Source organism: Trachypithecus francoisi, unplaced genomic scaffold (genome assembly GCF_009764315.1).
Source record: "Trachypithecus francoisi isolate TF-2019V2 unplaced genomic scaffold, Tfra_2.0 Lachesis_group1, whole genome shotgun sequence".
Classification (NCBI taxonomy): domain Eukaryota; kingdom Metazoa; phylum Chordata; class Mammalia; order Primates; family Cercopithecidae; genus Trachypithecus; species Trachypithecus francoisi.
Window position 1 is genome coordinate 37,333,223 of NW_022681454.1, and position 18,192 is coordinate 37,351,414.

At 41.6% G+C, this 18,192-nt stretch overlaps 1 protein-coding gene across 3 annotated transcripts in view; it reads left to right on the plus strand.

Moving 5' to 3' along the window:
• Window positions 1–18,192, plus strand: part of CUNH4orf19 (chromosome unknown C4orf19 homolog) — a 136,275-nt gene that overhangs the window by 109,771 nt on the left and 8,312 nt on the right. The window contains exon 1 of one of the 3 annotated variants that reach the window (XM_033213950.1): window positions 17,300–17,660. The exons of the other annotated variants lie outside the window; for them this stretch is intronic. The gene's annotated coding sequence lies outside the window, so the exon portion shown is untranslated. Of the gene's footprint in view, window positions 1–17,299; window positions 17,661–18,192 lie in introns of those variants that run through there. 3 annotated transcript variants of the gene reach the window in all.

Below are 18,192 nucleotides of genomic sequence, written 5' to 3' on the forward strand. Positions count from 1 at the left end.
AGAAACACAGGCTGTCAGGCCCCACTCAGAGCCAGGTGGATTCCTCACGACCCAGTGCCCTGTGCTCCTATCTGTCTACAGGATTCCACCCCGTACATACACACACACACACACACACACACCCTAGACTTTATTCATTAATGAACTACATCTTGTCTACTCCAAACAGGAGCTTACTTCCAGGAATTTACAGTCCAGAGAATAGGGACATAGCTTCTCAAACTTTTTCCTTAAACTGTCCCCATAAGGGTATAGGAGGATCTGGGAGGCTGGGGAGTGTGGAGAGGATGACCACAAGCTACTGGCAGAACTTGACATCTCTGTGTGCCTTCTAGTCATTCACGCAAATGTTACCTTTTCACCCATGATATTCTGAGTTAATTTTAGATAACAAACAATGGGCTTCTCCCCACAAAACCTTTGCATGGGGCCATATTTATTTTGTGGCTTACCTTTCCCTCCCAGCTCATGACCATGTACCCTCATGTAGAAGGGGGTGCTCTGAGGTTGGCTTACACCACGGGCAGCCCCTGGATCTGGGAGAAGTGCAAGGTCAGCTACGGAGGAGGAGCAGCACCAGGTCTAACCTGGGGGAAGGAACTGGACCCCCTGGGCTCCACGGACACCTTCCTCCCCCAGGCTTTTCCACAGAGTTACTGTCCAAATGTACAGTGGGCAGAGACCAACCCAGATGGAGTTGTGATGTGCAGTCATTGTGTGAAGAGGCCTCTGTAGAATTTTGGGAGCCTTTTGACCCCACCATTGCTTGGCCAGACCAGAATAAACCCCATGTCCAGCCAGTGCTAGAGAAAGCCCTGGCCTCATCAGGCTTAAAGGTGACAGTAACTGTGATGGTTAATATTGAGTGTCAACTTGATGGGATTGAAGGATGCAAAATATTGTTCCTGGGTGTGTGTGTGTGAGAGGGTGTTGCCAAAGGAGATTAACATTTGAGTCAGTGGACTGGGGAAGGCAGACCCACCCTCAATCTGGGTGGGCACCAGCTAACCAGCTGCCAGCGAATATAAAGCAGGCAGAAAAACGTGAAAAGGCGAGACTAGCCTAGCCTCCCAGCCTACATCTCTCTCCTGTGCTGGATGCTTCCTGCCCTTGAACATCACACTCCAAGTTCTTCAGTTTTGGGACTTGGACTGGCTCTCCCTGCTTCTCAGTTTGCAGATGGGCTATTGTGGGACCTTGTGATCATGTGAGTTAATACTTAATAAACTCCCCTTTACATATGTATCTATCCTATTAGTTCTGTCCCTCTGGAGAACCCTGACTAATACCGTAACCATCTAAAACACCACATTACCTACTCTGTAACCTTGCCGCATAGCAAAGTACCCATGCTACTTGGGCCATAATTCTTGTTTCTTTTTTTGTTCTTGTTTTGTTCTGTTTTTTGGTTTTTGAGACATAGTCTTACTCTATCACCCAGGCTAGAGTGCAGTGGCCCGATCTTGGTTCACTGCCACCTCCAACTCCTGGGTTCAAGCAATTCTCTCGCCTCAGCTTCCTGAGTAGCTGGGATTACAGGCGCACACCACCACACGTGACTAATTTTTGTATTTTCAGAAGAGACAAGGTGTCACCATGTTGGCTAGGCTGGTCTCAAACTCCCAACCTCAAGTGACCAACCCACCTTCGCCTCCCAAAATGCTGGGATTATAGGCATGAGCCACCATGCCAGCCCATAATTCTTGTGAGGCTTTTGTTGTTATTATTATTATTATTTTTGAGACAGAGCCTTGCTCTGTTGGCCAGCCTGGAGTGCAATGGCACAATCTTGGCTCACTGCAACCTCCGCCTCCCGGGTTCAAGCAATTCTCCTGCCTCAGCCTCCCAAGTAGTTGGGACTACAGGTGCACCACCACACCCAGCTAATATTTGCAATTTTAGTAGAGATAGGGTTCCACCATGTTGGCCAGGCTGCTCTAGAACTCATGACCTCAAGTGTCCACCCGCCTTGGCCTTCCAAAGTGCTGGGATTACAGTTGTGAGCCACCGCGCCTGGTCCTGAGACCTTGTACCAAGTCCTTCTCTTGAGATGAGTAAAATAACCGCTATATCCTGCCATCTGCTGGTGAATTGATGCAACTGCACCTATAAAATTCAGCCCAAATCTAGAGAATCCAGTTCTCTCTTGCAAAAGCTATTAGAGCACAAACTGCTTCCTGCATAATCCAGCGGACTCAAAAAAATAAAATAAATGAAAAACTTACTAGAATGATGCTAGAAATATTATAATAATAAAAACAATAGCAACTTTAATAATACCTTCACTATCCTACTTTCAACTTTTACAACCTTGGGCAAGCAAGTTATATAACCTCCCATTTAGTTATCTATAAAATACTGGTTCCCACCTTAAAGTGTTGTTTTAAAGTTGAAATGAGTTAATACATGAAAGATTAAAGTCCCCAAAACAGTCCTTGGCACATAGTAAACCCTCGGTGGTTAACTGATTTTTGTGATTAAGTACTGGCTGTATGCCAGACATTATAGCAAGCGCTATCATCCTTATTTCATTTAATGTTCAGAACAATCCTCATAAACTGTAACTATCATCATTCGCATTTTGCAGATTAGGCCACTGAAACTCACAGAGGGGAAGAAACTTGCCTACAAGTCACAAAGCTAGTGAGCGATGGAAGTGGAATTGTTGACTACTCTGATCCTAAGTCACTGGCTTAACCACTCTGCTGAACTCCTGGTGTGGTGTGATCCGTCTTCCTGAATGTTCATCTAAATGCCATCTGGCTTCACCAGGATTGATCGATCTCTCTCTCTCTCTCTCTCTCTCTGTCTCTCTCACACACACACACGCACACATACACACGACTATATGCTCTCCCAAGGAGCACCTGGGTGCCATTGTATCCCCAGAACCTAACACTGTGCCTGGTTCATACTAAGACGCAGTGGAGCCATTGTGAAGTCAGTGATGCTGCACACAGCTGTGAGCATTCATCACACACCTGTCTTAAGGATAGTAGGCTAATTATTAGAGAGGGGAAAAAAATAGTATGAGATCCTGAATAGAGGAAAGGGCCACATGAAATGTTTTTCAATCCATGAAAATGACTGTGATATGCTATTGTAAAGACCACAGGAGGGAAAAAGGAAGTGATATTATCACTATGTTGTAATAACAACAACAAAAAACCACGTTGAATGTGTTTCCACATTCAACATGGATATCAAAGATCTTGTGAATCCAGCAGCAAAATAGTCCCGGGACCAGGCCCTGGCCTGTTCCTCAGCATTCCTACAGTGGAAGCACCTCTCAGGTGCACAGAGCTAGTGAGGCCAGCCTTGGTAAAGGCTAGAGAGGCAGACCTTCTAATGTGATTCCAGAGGGTTCAGGGCCACCTGTCACTGAGAAACACCAATTTCAACCCAGACATTCCACCCTCAGAGGCTGATTTCTTTGGCTGCTGGAAACCTATTTTTTTACATAGTTTTCTTTAAAATGCAGGTACACCAGGAGGCCCAGGGTTGCTGCCAGTGCTCTGAAAACCACTGTGCCTTCCTGCCTGGCAGCACGCACCTCTCCCAACCCATTCCCAGTGGAGAAGGGGGTCACTTCCTCTACCATCAGGAGTCTCCCTGGTCTGAGACCCTTGTCCCTCTCAGGGACTTTGCTGTTACACACATTCTGTCCCCGTCTCCCAGTTCCTCCTGGCAGAGGCTGAAGAGGCATTTCCCAAAGAGCTGCAGAGCTGAGGGAATAAGACAGAGAATTTGGCCTTTTATCATTCAGTCAAGATCATGGCCTGGGGTGAGTGTGGACATAGGACCCAGAGGGCTGTATTGCAAAGAGATAGTTCACAAGCCGCTGGGTGTGGCACCCCACGTGCAGTACGGATGTATGGAAGCCTGCCTTCAGCATGATTCTCAGGATTCCATACGATAACAAGGAAATCAAGTCAATGAGTGGAAGTTCTCCTACTTTCCCACTTTATCATTTAGATTGTTAGATTTGAAAGAGCGCTTTGATTCACAAACTCGTTTTACAGATAAAGAAACTGAGGACTCAAGAGATTACAGCCTGGGCAACATGACAAAGTCTCATCTCTACAAAAAATATAAATAAATAAAAAATAGTCAGATGTGGTGGCTTGTGCCTGTAGTTGCAGCTACTCAGGAGGCTGAGGTGGGAGGATTGCTTGAGCCTGGGAGGCAGAGGTTGCAGTGAGCCAAGATGATGCCACTGCACTCCAGTCTGGGTGACAGAGTGAGACCCTGTCTCAAAAAAAAAAAAAAAAAAAAAGGTTGGGAGGGAGATTAAACAGCTTCACCACGTCCATGCCATTGGTGATGGCATTATGGCTAGGAGGTGAATTTCTTCTTCTTCTTTTTTTTTTTTTTTTTTGAGATGGAGTTTTGCTTTTGTTGCCCAGGCTGGAGTGCGATGGCACAATCTTGGCTCACTGCAACCTCCGCCTCCAGGGTTCAAGCAATTCTCCTGCCTCAGCCTCCCGAGTCACTGGGATTACAGGCGCCCACCACCACGCCCAGATAATTTTTTGTATTTTTAATACAGAGGGGATTTCACTATGTTAGCCAGGGTGGTCTTGAACTCCTGACCTCAGGTGATCTGCCTGCCTCGGCCTCCCAAAGCGGTGGGATTACAGGCATGAACCACCGCGCCTGGCCCCAAGGAGGTGGATTTCTTACACCTGGGCACAGACTTTGCCTGGCTAAGTTCACCCAAATGCTGTAGAGCATAATTAGTTTGGGGAGTAAAACTCCAGTGATGATTAGGACTCTTATTTTGATAGTAGATTTTTCAGAAGTATTCCACAAAACATGAGATCCGTTGGTTGTTAATAAGTTTGTTATGAGAAAAAAAGTTCTGTAGCCCAATAATGTAGGAAAATAATTGGGTTAAACAGAGTGAAACAGTTCCTTCTCATAACCGTGAATTTGTTCATCTTTAATTTCTGTTGTTCCCAAACCTATTTTGACCAGGAAGCCCTTTCTAGGGAGAAAACCTATGAGCACTTCCCTGCACACAAATCTCCCATCAAACCCAGCTCTAGGCCGTACGAACACTTCTATCCTAGCACACTGGCTACTGAGAATGCATGAAATGGACTATTTGATGGTGCTGATAACAAAAGTCTGCATATAATCTTTCAAGTGCTCCAAAATAACAGAAGCTTAGCCTCTAGGAGAAAAGTAAATACATCAGAAAAATTTGTCCCATGAGTTTTCAAAGCCTGCCCATGAAAGTAGGAAATGGTTCTGCCAAAAAAAAAAAAATAGATTGAGCTGTCAAAGAGTTTATCTTCTAGTCCTTTTTCAACTATAGATTCATCACTGTCTGTAATGTTGGGCAAGCAGTCTCTAGTTTCTTCTATAAAGGCAGCACAGCTCCTGGTAGTTATTTTTATTCATCTCTCTTGGGTCAGGACCTCAGTCCCTAGTAGCAGCTCACTAAATATTTGTCTGCTTCGCCTTCTGGCCAGGTTATGTGAAATCTCAAGCTATGTTTTCTAAACATTAGCAAATTGTTGGAAATTTACATGTTCCATTCTATTGTATCTCCCTTCCAAGTACTCCAACTTCTATAAACGCAAACCACCTCCCAGCAGCCACTTTAAAAGTTTGTTGAATAGAACTCTTAGAGCAGGATGTCCTTGACCCTTGGAATTGCAGGATAGAGGTTTTGCTGTTTCCCAAGCTGGGAAGGGGGAACCACAGTTGCTCCCATCTCTCTGAGCTCCTGCCTCTGGCTTGTAGTTTGGACCACTGGGTAGTATGAGATTTGATTGTGGAAAAGGGTATGACCCTCTATTAGAATAATTTATAATATCTCATACCCATCATGCCTTCATTCCCACCTGTCATTCACCAGCTGTTCCTTCATTTGAATAATAAGAATGAAGTGCACCATGCAAGCTGGATGCTGGTTGGATTAAGCATTGCGTGTGAGGCACTCATGTGTAGTAGAGAAGGCAGACAGCCAACAAGCACCAAAGCTCTGGAGTATGAGTCCCCCTCTAAGATGCAGCAACAGCCTGCGGACAGGAACCATACCCTTTATTTGCCTCTAGAGTTCTCATCTTGGGACTGTATATGGTCTTCAGTACATATACAGGATGATGTGTAGGTTGGTAGACTTTTGATGAGTTGCTTTCCAAGATCTCTGTCCATGGTCTAATTTATAGAGACTATTATCCTTTTTTTTTTGGAAACGGAGTCTCACTCTATCACCCAGACTGGAGTGCAGTGGCATGATCTTGGCTCACTGCAACCTCCACCTCCTGGGTACAAACGATTCTCCTGCCTCAGCCTCCTGAGTAGCTGGGATTACAGGTGCCTGCCACCATGCCCAGATAATTTTTGTATTTTTATTTTTATTTTTTGAGACAGAGTCTCACTCTGTCGCCCAGGCTAGAGTGCAGTGGCACCATCTCAGCTCACTGCAAGCTCTGCCTCCCGGTTCACACCATTCTCCTGCCTCAGCCTCCTGAGTAGCTGGGACTACAGGCGCCCACCACTACACCTGGCTAATTTTTTGTATTTTTAGTAGAGATAGGGTTTCACTGTGTTAGCCAGGATGGTATCGATCTCCTGACCTCGTGATTTGCCCGCCTTGGCCTCCCAATTTTTGCATTTTTAGTAGAAATGGGGTTTCACCATGTTGGCCAGACTGGTCTCAAACTCCTGACCTCAAGTGATCCTCCCACCTCGGCCTCCCAAAGTGCTGGGATTACCAGTGTGAGCCGCCACACATGGCCATATAGGGAATCTTTTCATCCTTTCACAAACGCTAAGAAGTAGCATTATCCCCCAGCAATGATTTCCTGGAGGTGTTAGGTCCCAGCCCAGGTTGTTAAAAGCAGAGTTTAAGAACTGACCTTGGATTCACACTTTTGTTTTTAACCTCACACCTTTTTAAAACATTTTATTTTGACATTATTTCAGACTAACAGAAAAGTTGCAAGAAAAGTGCAAAGAATCCCCATAAATCCTCTACCCAGAATCCCTAAACATGAACATCTACCACATTTGCTTTGTTGTTCTATCTTTATACACACACAATGTTTTTTTCTGAATTATTTTAAGAAGTTAGAACAGAAGTATTTTAGATTTTGGATTTTTTTTTATTTTGGAATATTTGCATATACATTATGAAATATTTGTATATACATCATGAAATATCTTGGGAATGGGAGCTGAGTCTAAATATGCCATTCAAAAGTTTCATATATACCTTTTACACATACCTGAAGGTAATTTTATATAATATTTTTAATAATTTGTACATGAAACAGAATTTTTACTTCGTTTTCACTGTGGCCTGTCACATGAGATCAAGTGTGGCATCACGTAAGTGCTCCAAAAGTTTCAGGTTTGGGAGCATTTTGGACTTTGGATTTTTGGATTTTGGATGCTCAGCTTTTACTTTACTGTGTATTTCCTAAAAACAAGGGCATTCTCTTTTTTTCTGCCTTCTCCCCAACATTGTATTGTGTTTTCAAATATATAACAAAGTTGGAAGAATTTTGTAGTAAACTTCTGTGTACCCACCACCAACCCATCTTATATTTTGAGACATTTCAAAGTAAGTTGTGGACATCGTATAGTTCCCTTCTCTGCTTTCACTTGAGCGTGTATATCATTAATTAGAATTCTATATGTGTTTACATTTTTTGAAATAACTTTTGTTACAAAAGTAATGTGTTCACTGTAGAAAATTGGTCATTGCAGATTTAAAAATCTACATATCTATCAATTAGTATTCATTTGTACCAGATATTGTGCTATGTACTTTTTCAACATCATCTCTTTTCATCCTTTAACAAACCCTAAGAAGTAGCATTATCCCCATTTTACAGATAAGGACTCTGTGAGCAAGTTGCCGCAGTTCCCACAGTGGCAGAGTCAGGATATGTGTCCAAGTCTGTCCCATCTCCTGACTCTCAACTACATGCCATCCTGCTAGCCTTGTGTCCAAACCACCCCACTCTGAGATAACCACTGTTAACCTCTGTCTCAACCCACAAAACTTTGTCTCAACCACAAAACTGTGATTATATTATACATGTCATTTTGTCACTGGCTTTTTTGCACATATGCAAACCTCTTTCTCCAGCACCTTGTTAATGGCTACAGGGTATACTGTTGAGTAAAGATACCATATTTAAGAGCTACCTTATTGTTATTTGTTTTTCAAGTTTTCACTAATACCAAATCTTCTTGCATACTACTAATTTTATCCTTAGGGACACAAGTAGAATTGCTGAGTCAGAGATTATGCATAGTTTCCACTGTTAATACAGATTCTCAAATTGCTTTCAATGTCTCCTACCAGTAGTGTATGACTAGCAGGTTTCCCTACATCCTACACTGACACCAAGTATACATTTTAACAACTCGTTTATGGCTGGGTGCCTGTAATCCCAGCACTTTGGGAGGCCGAGGCGGATGGATCACGATTTCAAGAGCTCAAGACCAGCCTGGCCAAGATGGTGAAACCCCATCTCTACTTAGCTGGATGTGGTGGCACATGCCCATAATCCCAGCTACTTAGGAAGCTGAGACAGGAGAATCTCTTGAACTCACGAGGCGGAGGTAGCAGTGAGCCAAGATCACGCCACTGTACTCCAGCCTGGGTGACAGAGCAAGACTCCATCTCAGAAAAAAAAAAAAAAAAAAAACAACTCATTTCTAGTTAGATAAGCAAAAACATGTATGTTTTGTTTAGCATACCTTTGATTGTTAATCAAGTTGAACGTATTTTCACATATAAGGCTTTCCCTTTCAGATACTACTTGTTCAGGTTCACACAGTTCTTTTTTAAGTTGGTCTCTTGAATAATTCCAACCCATTTCACATTAAAGTCAATGTTATGACTGATATTTCATTTTTCAAGTAGATTTTACTTCATTTATTTTTATTTTAAATGTTTAAAATCATTTTTAATTTTTGTGGGTACATCATAGGTGTATATATTTATGGGGTACATGAAATGTTTCAATATGGGCATGCAATGCATAATAATCATATCCGGGTAAATGGAGCACCCACTGCCTCAAGCATTTATCCTTTGTGTTATAAACAAACAAGTTATATTCTTTAATTATTTTTACATGTTCAAATAAATAATTATTGACTATAGTCACCTGTTAAGCTATCAAATACTAAGCCTTATTCTTTCTTTCTAACTTTTGTTTTGCACCCATTAGCCATCCCCACTTCTCTTTCACCCCCTCCTCCAACTACCCTTACCAACTGTCTTTAATCAGTCCAATGTCCTGGAGATTTTCCCGTGCCTTCTTGTAGTAGTTTCATAGTGTGAGGTCTTAGATCTATGTCTTTAATCCATTTTGATTTGATTTTTATATATGACGAGAGAGGGATCCAGTTTCATTCTTCTGCATATGAATATCCAGTTTTCCCAGCACCATTTACTGAGGAAACTGTCCTTTCCCCCAGTGTGTGTTCTTGGCACCTTTGTTGAAAATGAGATCTCTATAAATGTATTGATTTGTTTCTGAGTTCTCTCTTCTATTGGTCTATGTGTCTATGTTTTTATGCCAAAACCATGCTGTATTGATTACTGTATCTCTGTAGTGTAATTTAAAGTCAGGTAATGTGATTCCTCCATTTGTTTTTTGTTTTTTGGTTTTTGGTTTTTGGTTTTTTTTCGCTCAGTATGGCTTTGACTAGTCTAGGTCATTTGTGGTTCCACATACATTTTAGGATTGTTTTTTCTATTTCTTTGAAGAAATGTTGATAGAGGTTGCATGGGATCTACAGATTGCATTGGGTAGTATGGACATTTTAACAACATTGATTCTTCCAGTCCATAATCATGGAATATCTTTCTAATTTTTGTGTCCTTTTCAATTTCTATCACTAACATTTTGTAGTCTTCATTGTAGAGATCTTTCACTTTTTTATTAATTCCTAGGTATTTAATTTTATTTGTATCTATTCGAAATGTGATTTCTTTTTTGGATTGTTTGCTCTTGGCATATAGAAAATACTAAGATTTTTGTATGTTGATTTTGTATCCTGTGACTTTACTTAATTTGCTTATCAGTCCTAATAGTTCTTTGGTGGAATCTTTAGATTTTCCCAAATATAAGTTTATATTATCGGCAGACAAAGGTAATTTGACTTCGTCCTTTCTTATTTCTTTATGTTGTCTGATTGCTCTAGCTTTCAAGTACTATGTTGGGTAACTGTGATGAAAGTTGGCATCCTAATCATGTTCTAGATTTAGAGAAAAGTCTTTCAGTTTTTCCCCATTCAGTATGATACTAGCTATGGGTCTGTCATATACGGCTTTTATTATGTTGAGGTATGTTCCTACTATACCCAATGTTTTTAGGGTTTTTATCATGAAGGGATGTTGAACTTTATCAAATGCCTTTTCAGCATCAGTTGAAATGATCATATGGTTTTTGTTCTTCATTCTGTTGATATGATGTATCACATTGATTTGCATATGTTGAACCATCCTTCCATTCCTAGGATAAATCCCACTTGGTCAACTTGGTCATAATGAATCTTTTTAATGTGTTGTTGAATTTGGTTTGCTAGTATTTTTTTTAGGATTGTTGCATTGACACTCATCAGGGATATTGGCCTGTGGTTTTCTTTTTTTTGATGTGTCTTTGTCTGGTTTTGGTATCAGGGTAATACTAGCTTCATAGAATGAGTTTGAAAATGTTCCCTCCTCCTCTATTTTTCAGAAGAGTTTGAGTAGGATTGGTATCAGTTCTTCTTTAAATATTTGGTAGAATTCAGCAGTGAAGCCGTCAGGTCCCAAGTTTTTCTTTGCTGGGAGACTTTTTTACAACTTTGATCTTGTTATTGGTCAGTTCAAGTTTTGGGTTTCTTCATCTTCAATCTTGGCAGGTGGTATGTGTCTAGGAATTTATCCCTGTCTTCTAGATTTTCCAACTTATTGGCATATAATTTTTCATAGTAGCCACTAATGATTCATTGAATTTCTGCCGTATCAGTCGTAATGTCTTCCTTTTCATCTGATTTTATTTATTTGGATCTTCTCTCTTTTTTCTTAGTCTGGCTAAAGGTTTGCCAATTTTGTTATCTTTTCAAAAAAACCAATCTCTTGTTGATCTTTTGTATTGTTTTTTTCATTTCAACTTCATTTCTGCTCTGACCTTTATTATTTCTTTTCTTCTACTAATTCTGGGTTTTGTTTACTGTTGCTTCTCTAATTCTTTAAAATGCATTTTAGGTTATTTATTCCAAGTTTTTCTTTGTTTATGTAGGCATGTATGTAAACTTCCCTCTAAGAACTGCTTTTCCTGGATCCCATAGGTTTTGGTCTCCTGTGTTTCCATGATCATTTGTTTCAAGAATTTTTTCAGTTTCCTTCTGAATCTCTTCATTGACCCAGTGTTTATTTAAGAGCTTATTGTTGAATTTCCATGTGTTCATATAGTTTCTACAATTCCTCTTGGTATTGATTTATAGTTTTATGCCATTGTGGTCAGAGAAGATACTTGATATCATTTCAATGTTTTGAATGTTTTAAGACTTGTTTTGTGACCTAACATATGGTCTGTCCTTGAGAATGGTCCATGTGCTGAGGAAAAGAATGTACATTCCACAGCAGTTGGATGAAATGTTCTGTAAATATCTATTAGTTCCGTTTGATCTACAGTACAGATAAGTGCAATGTTTCTTTGTTGATATTCTGTGTGGAAGATCTGTCCATTGCTGAAAGTGGGGTGTTGAAGTCTCCAGCTATTGTTGTATTGGGGTCTATCCCTCTCTTTAGCTCCAATAATATTTGCTTTATATATCTGAATGCTCCTGTGTTGGGTGCATATATATTTACAGTTGTTATATCCTTTTGCTGAATTGAACCCTTCATCATTATGTAATGACCTTCTTTGTCTCATCTTAAAGTTTTTGTCATGCAATCTATTTTGTGTGATATAAGCATAGTTATTCCTGCTCTTTTTTGGTTTCCATTGGCATGGAGCATCTTTTTCTATCTCTTTATTTTCAGTCTATATGTGTCTTTATAGGTGGAGTGTGTTTCTAATAGGCAACAGATCATTAGGTCTTTTTAAAAATCCATTCAGCCACTCTATGTCTTTTGAGCAGACAGCTTAGTCCATTTACATTTGATCTTATGATTAATAAGTAAGGACTTACCCCTACCATTTTATTTGTTTTCTGGTTGTTTCGTGGTCTTCCTTTCCTTCATTTCTTCTTTTCTGTCTTCCTTTTAGTGTAGGTGATATTCTCTGGTAATATAATTTAATTTCTTGATTTTAATATTTTTGTGTATTCATTGTATGTTTTTTGATTTGAGGTTGCCATGAGGCCTGCAAGTACTATCTTAAAACCCATTATTCTAGCCAGGTGCAGTGACTCATGCCTGTAATCCCAGCTCTTTGGGAGGCAGAGGGAGGTAGATCACCTGAGGTCAGGAGTTTGAGATCAGCCTGACCAACATGGTGAAACCCCGTCTCTACTAAATACAAAAAAATTAGCCAGGCATGGTGGTGCACACCTGTAATGCCAGCTACTTGGGAGGCTGAGGCAGGAGAATTGCTTGAACCTGGGAGGCAGAAGTTGCAGTGGGCCAAGAGTGCACCACTGTACTCCAGCCTGGGCAACAGAGCAAAACTCTGTCTCAAAAAATGAATAAATAACCATTATTTTAAGTTGATAACAACTTAGCACTGCTTGCATAAACAAACCAACAAGAAAAAAAACAAACAAAACAAAAACAAAGACTCTAACTTCATCCCCTCACTTTTTAACTTTTTGTTGTATCTATTTACATATTATCGTACAGTCTATGTCTTGAAAATTTTTCGTTATTATTTATGATTGGTTCATTTTTTAGTCTTTCTATTCAAGAGAAGTTTACACACCACAGTTACAATGTTATAATATTCTGTGTTTATCTGTTTGCTTATGATTACCAGCAAGTTTTGTACCTTCACATGATTTCTCATTGCTCATTAACATCCTTTCCTTTCTGATTGAAGTACTCCCTTTAGCAATTTTGTAAGATAGAACTGGTGTTGATGAAATCTCTGAGCTTTTGTTTGTCTAGGAAATGTACTTCTTCGTGTTTGAAGAATATTTTTGCCACAAACACTATTCCACTGTAGAAGTTGTTTTCCTTCAGCACTTTAAATATGTTATGCCACTGACATGTCATGTCTCTCCTGGACTGTAAGATTTCCACTGAAAAGTCTGCTGTCCGATGTACTGGAGCTTCATTGTATGTTATTTGTTTCTTTTCTCTGCTGCTTTCAGGATCCTTTCTTTATCCTTGACCTTTGGGAGTTCGATTACTAATTGCCTTGAGTAGTCTTCTTTGGGTTAAATCTGCTTGGTGTTTTATAGCCTTCTTGTACTTTGATATTGATATATTTCTCTAGGTTTGGGAAGTTCTCTCTTATTATCTCTTTGAATAAGCTTTCTACCCCTATTTCTTTTTCTGCTTCTCCTTATGGCCAGTAACTCTTAGATTTGCCCTTTTGAGGCTATTTTCTAGATCTTGTAGGCGTGTATCATTGTTTTTTCTTCTTTTTTTCTTCTGTGTCCTCTGAATATATTTTTAAATAGCATGTCTTCAAGTTCACTAATTCTTTATTCTGCTTGATTAATTCTACTGTTAAGAGACTGTGATGCATTCTTCAGTACGTCACTTGTATTTTTCAACTCCAGAATTTCTGCTTGATTCTTTTCGTTTCAATCTCTTTGTTAAATTTATCTGATAGAATTTTGAATTCCTTCTCTGTGGTATCTTGAATATCTTTGAGTTTCCTCAACACAACTATTTTGAGTTCTCTGTCAGAAAAGTCATATATCTCTGTTTCTCCAGGATTGGTCCCTGGAGCTTTATTTAGTTCTTTTGGTGAGGTAATTTTTTTTTTTTTTTTTTGGATGGTCTTCATGTTTGTGGATGCTCATTGGTATCTGGGCATTGAACAAGTAGGTATTCCTCATAGTCTTTCCAGTTTGGGCTTATTTGTACCTGTTCTTGGAAAGGCTTTTCAGGTATTCGAAGGGACTTGTGTGTTATGATCTAAGCCATATCTACATTAGAGGCACCCCAAGCCCAGTAATGCTATGGTTCTTGCCAACTCAGAGGTATCACCTTGGTGGTCTTGGATAAGGTCTGGAAGAATTCTCTGGATTACCAGGCAGAGACTCTTGTTCCCCAAACAAAAGTTTCTCTCTCTGTGCTGAGCCACCTGAAGCTGGGGGTGGGGTGACACAAGCACCCTTGTGGCCATGATCACTAGGACTGTGCTGAGTCAGACCTGAAACCAGTACAGCACTGGATCTTACCCAAGTTCCGCTGTAACCACTATCTAGCTAGCTCCTATGTTTGTTCAAGGCCCTAAGGCTCTACAATCAACAGGGGGCAAAGCCAGCCAGGCTTGTGTCTTTCCATTCAGGGCAACAAGATACCCCAGGCCCTAGGTGGGAGATAGGGACTGAAGTCAAAATCCTTAGAGATCTACCTGGTGCTCTATTCTACTGGGGCTGAGCTGTCACTCAAACCATAAGACAAGGCCATTGCCATTCTTCCCTCCCCTTTTCCCAGGAAAAGGATTCTCTCCCTATCACCATTACTGCCACAGACCCACACGGAGTATTGCCAGGCTACTGCCAATGTTCACTTAAGGCCCAAGAGCTCTTCAGACAGTTTGTGGTAAGTGTTGCCAGGCCTAGGACACATCCTTCAGGGCCTGGCAACACTAGGACACATCCTTCAGTCCAGAAATGCCATCCAAGAGCCAAGGCCTTGAATTAGGGACTCCAAGAGCTCGCCTGGTGCTCTACCCCACTGTGGCCGAGCTGTTACCTAAGGTGCAAGACAAAGTCCACTTGACTCTTCCCTCTGCTTTTCTCAAGTAGAAGTAGTCTCTCCCTATAGCCACCACAGCTAGGAATGTGCTGGGTCTCACCTAAAGCCAGCATGTCTCAGAGTCTCACCCAAGGCCCACAGCATACTACCTGGGTATTCCTGCTGGTTATTCAGGGCCCAAGGGCTCTCTACTCAGCAGGTGATGGGTCTTGCCAGGACTTGATCCTTCCTTTCAAGGAAGGTACAGTCCCTTCCGGCCCAGGGTGTGTCTATTAATGTCATCTAGGAGCTAGAGCCTGGAATGGGGCCCTCATGACTCTGCCTGGTGCCCCATCCTAATGTGGCTGAGCTGGTATCCTATGGTGTAAGACAAAGTCCTCTTTACTCTTCCCTCTCTTTTCCTCAAGCACAAGGAAGGGGTCACTTTCATTGCTGTGAGCTGTGCTGCCTGGGTTTTTGGGACACATGACACAGGTTCTCCCTTAGCCACTCTTGTGTCTCAGCAGATCAGGTGCCCCCCAGGTCCCCTGGCTCTGGCCCCAGCGCAGCACTGATGCCTTGCCTAAGAACCACAGTTCTTTGGCCTAGACTACCCTTCAAGTTTATTAGGATTTAGTCCAAGTCCTTGGCTGAGGCTTGCCAAAACTCAAGTTCCAACAGCTGGAACGTATAATTTCCCTCTGGCTAGAGCTGGTTCAAATGCTCCATCTGTGTGTGGGTAGACTGTAGGGTCGTGGCTTAGCTGATTTCAGCCTGGTTTTGCTTTCTGCTCTGATAGGGCAGCCCTGAGTTCAAATGCAAAGTCCCACAATCACTGCACTCTCCCTCCCCCAAACACACAGATTCTCTCTCCACGTCATGCAGCCACTGCCAAGGAATAGGTATCAGCAGTTCAAGATTGTCTTTCCTACCCTCTTTAGTGCCTCTTTCAGCAATATGAAGTTAAAACCAGGTACTGTGATTGCGTATCTGATTTTTGGTTTTTGTAAAGGTGCTTGTTTTTGCAGATGATGGTTGTTAAATTTGGTGTTCCTGTGGGACAGTGAAGCAAAGATCAGTGGAGGCTTCTATTTGGCCATCTTGTTCTGCCCTTCCCCAAGAGCATCCTCTTATATAACCCCAGGACAATGTTCAAAAGCAAGTAATTCACATCAATTTAATACCATTACTTAATCTACAGACATTATTCAGATTTTACCAATTATGTCAATAACGACCTTTTAGCAAGAAGGACATGCAGTACATCGGTTGTCATGTCTCTTAAATCTCCTCGAATTTGGAAGCATTCTTCTGTCTTTCTTTGCTTTTTCATAACATTACATTATTTTAAAAGTACAGGCCAGTTGCTTTGCAGAATATCCCTCATGTTTCAACTCAGAGTATGCTCTTTTGTCAGAAAATCTCAGAAGTGAGGCTAAGTTCTCAGTGCCTCCTATCAGAAGCCACATGCCATTGATTTGTCTCCTTGTGGCACTATTACCTTTGACTACTTGGTTGAGGCCCTGTATGCCAGGTTTCTCCAGCGTAAGAATACTATTTTATCCTTAATCATATGGGGAGGGCTACTTTGAGACTAAATGTCCTATCCTCCTCAAAATTTCACCCACTAGTCCTACCATCCATTGATACTTCTTACTGACATCAGTTATTATGATGATGGCTATCAAATGGTGATTTTTCTAGTTCCAGTATTTCTCATATGTTTGTTAGCTGGTTTCCTACTTGTAAGGTAGAGTGTTCCCTTTCCCTTTATGTATCTTAATGTGGACTCATAAGTCCTTGTTTTATTCAATGGGCTATAATGCTGTATATTAGTAATTATTTTAATACTCCAGTTGTTCCACTTTGGCCAGTAAAACCTCTACAAGTGGATTCCTGTGTCCTTTTAGAATGTCCCTGTCATTCTTCAAAGCTATCACTATTTTAAGGGAGCTCTTTCCAGATGGGTTGAGTCTTTTTCTATATGTCCTTGACTTCCTGATGAATACTCAGTTAATTTCTCTGCCTGTTAGAAAACTCGTTGGCTTCTCTGGACTTCCCCCTTCCCCGACCTCCATTGCTACCCTCCCAGCAAGGAGGCTTCACCAATGACTGACATGGCATTAGCATGACCTTCTTTAAACACTGAACAGAGTCAGCCCCCAACACAAGGCCGCAGGAGCAGGCAGCAGCAGCAATGGGTGGACACACCATCCTAATGGTGTTTGTTTTTCCCCTATGTAAACCCAGCAGCGGTTGTGAAGGATTTGCCCTTCGTTGCCTGTTGCTTTTTTGTACGCCAAAGAGAAAGCAAATCTTGATTTTGCTCTGTAATAAAGGGTAACCAACAACTGAATTCTTACCTTTAAGCCAGCTGTTGCCAAAAGGGAGGCAAGGAAGAAAGCTAACAGACTGCTCATTTTGAACCCAATCTTACATCAAAAGAGCATATTTTTTTCATTGCTGTGTATCGCATGCTAGACCTGGAGTATTTCCTTGTTGCCCCTGGACTAAGGAGAAGTCCTTGCTAAACGCAAGATGTAGAAGTGGGAGTGACATATGAAAAAAGAAATGAATTAAACTTTATATGACACATCATATAAGGAAGAATAATTGTAGACACAGGCATGCAGGGGTTGGGCATGAGTACATTAGTCCCCACCCTTTTCGTCAGCCGTCACCAGTCACACAACCTTGGACATTAGAGCCTATCCATCTGATCTAGAGAAGGAATGTTGCTGGGGAAGGAAAACTCAGGGCGAGGTGAGAGGACAGAACCTCTAACCAGGAAGAGCTGTCCCTGCCAAGCTCCGGAGAGGCGCAGAAGCATGACCCTCAGGTATGGGACCAGGTCTACAGGAAACCCATGTGGTGTGCCCTAATGGGAGGCAAGCGGGGGAGGAACCAAACTGGAAACCTGATTCTGAAAGAGGAAAACCACCACAACATCCTTTGTAATTGCACAGCTTGGAAGAACAGTATAGATCCTGTGGTTTTCCTGGGGAAGGAGGGGAGCCTAAAAGCCACAGATGATGTCTATTTCCTTCAGAAGCAGGGAAGGGGCAGTTCTCGAGTGCAGCTGTTAAATCTCTGCAGTCACTTCATTCGGTGCAGCCTGCTCCTGTGGTCTTGGCTATAGCAGCAGAAGGCGAGGATGGAGGGTGCCCCAGGGTCAGTCTTGATCAGCCTCTGAGGAGCTGGGAGTGCAAGGTGTCACTCTGGATGTGTCTGCCTGTTTTTCCTCACCTTCTTGCCTTCCTTCGTCTTTCCTCCCTCCTTTCTTTCCTCCTTTCTTTTGCCTTCCCCTGTACACCTTTTGGATTCACCATCATAAAGTTGACCTGAGATTTTTCAATGAGTAATGTTTTATG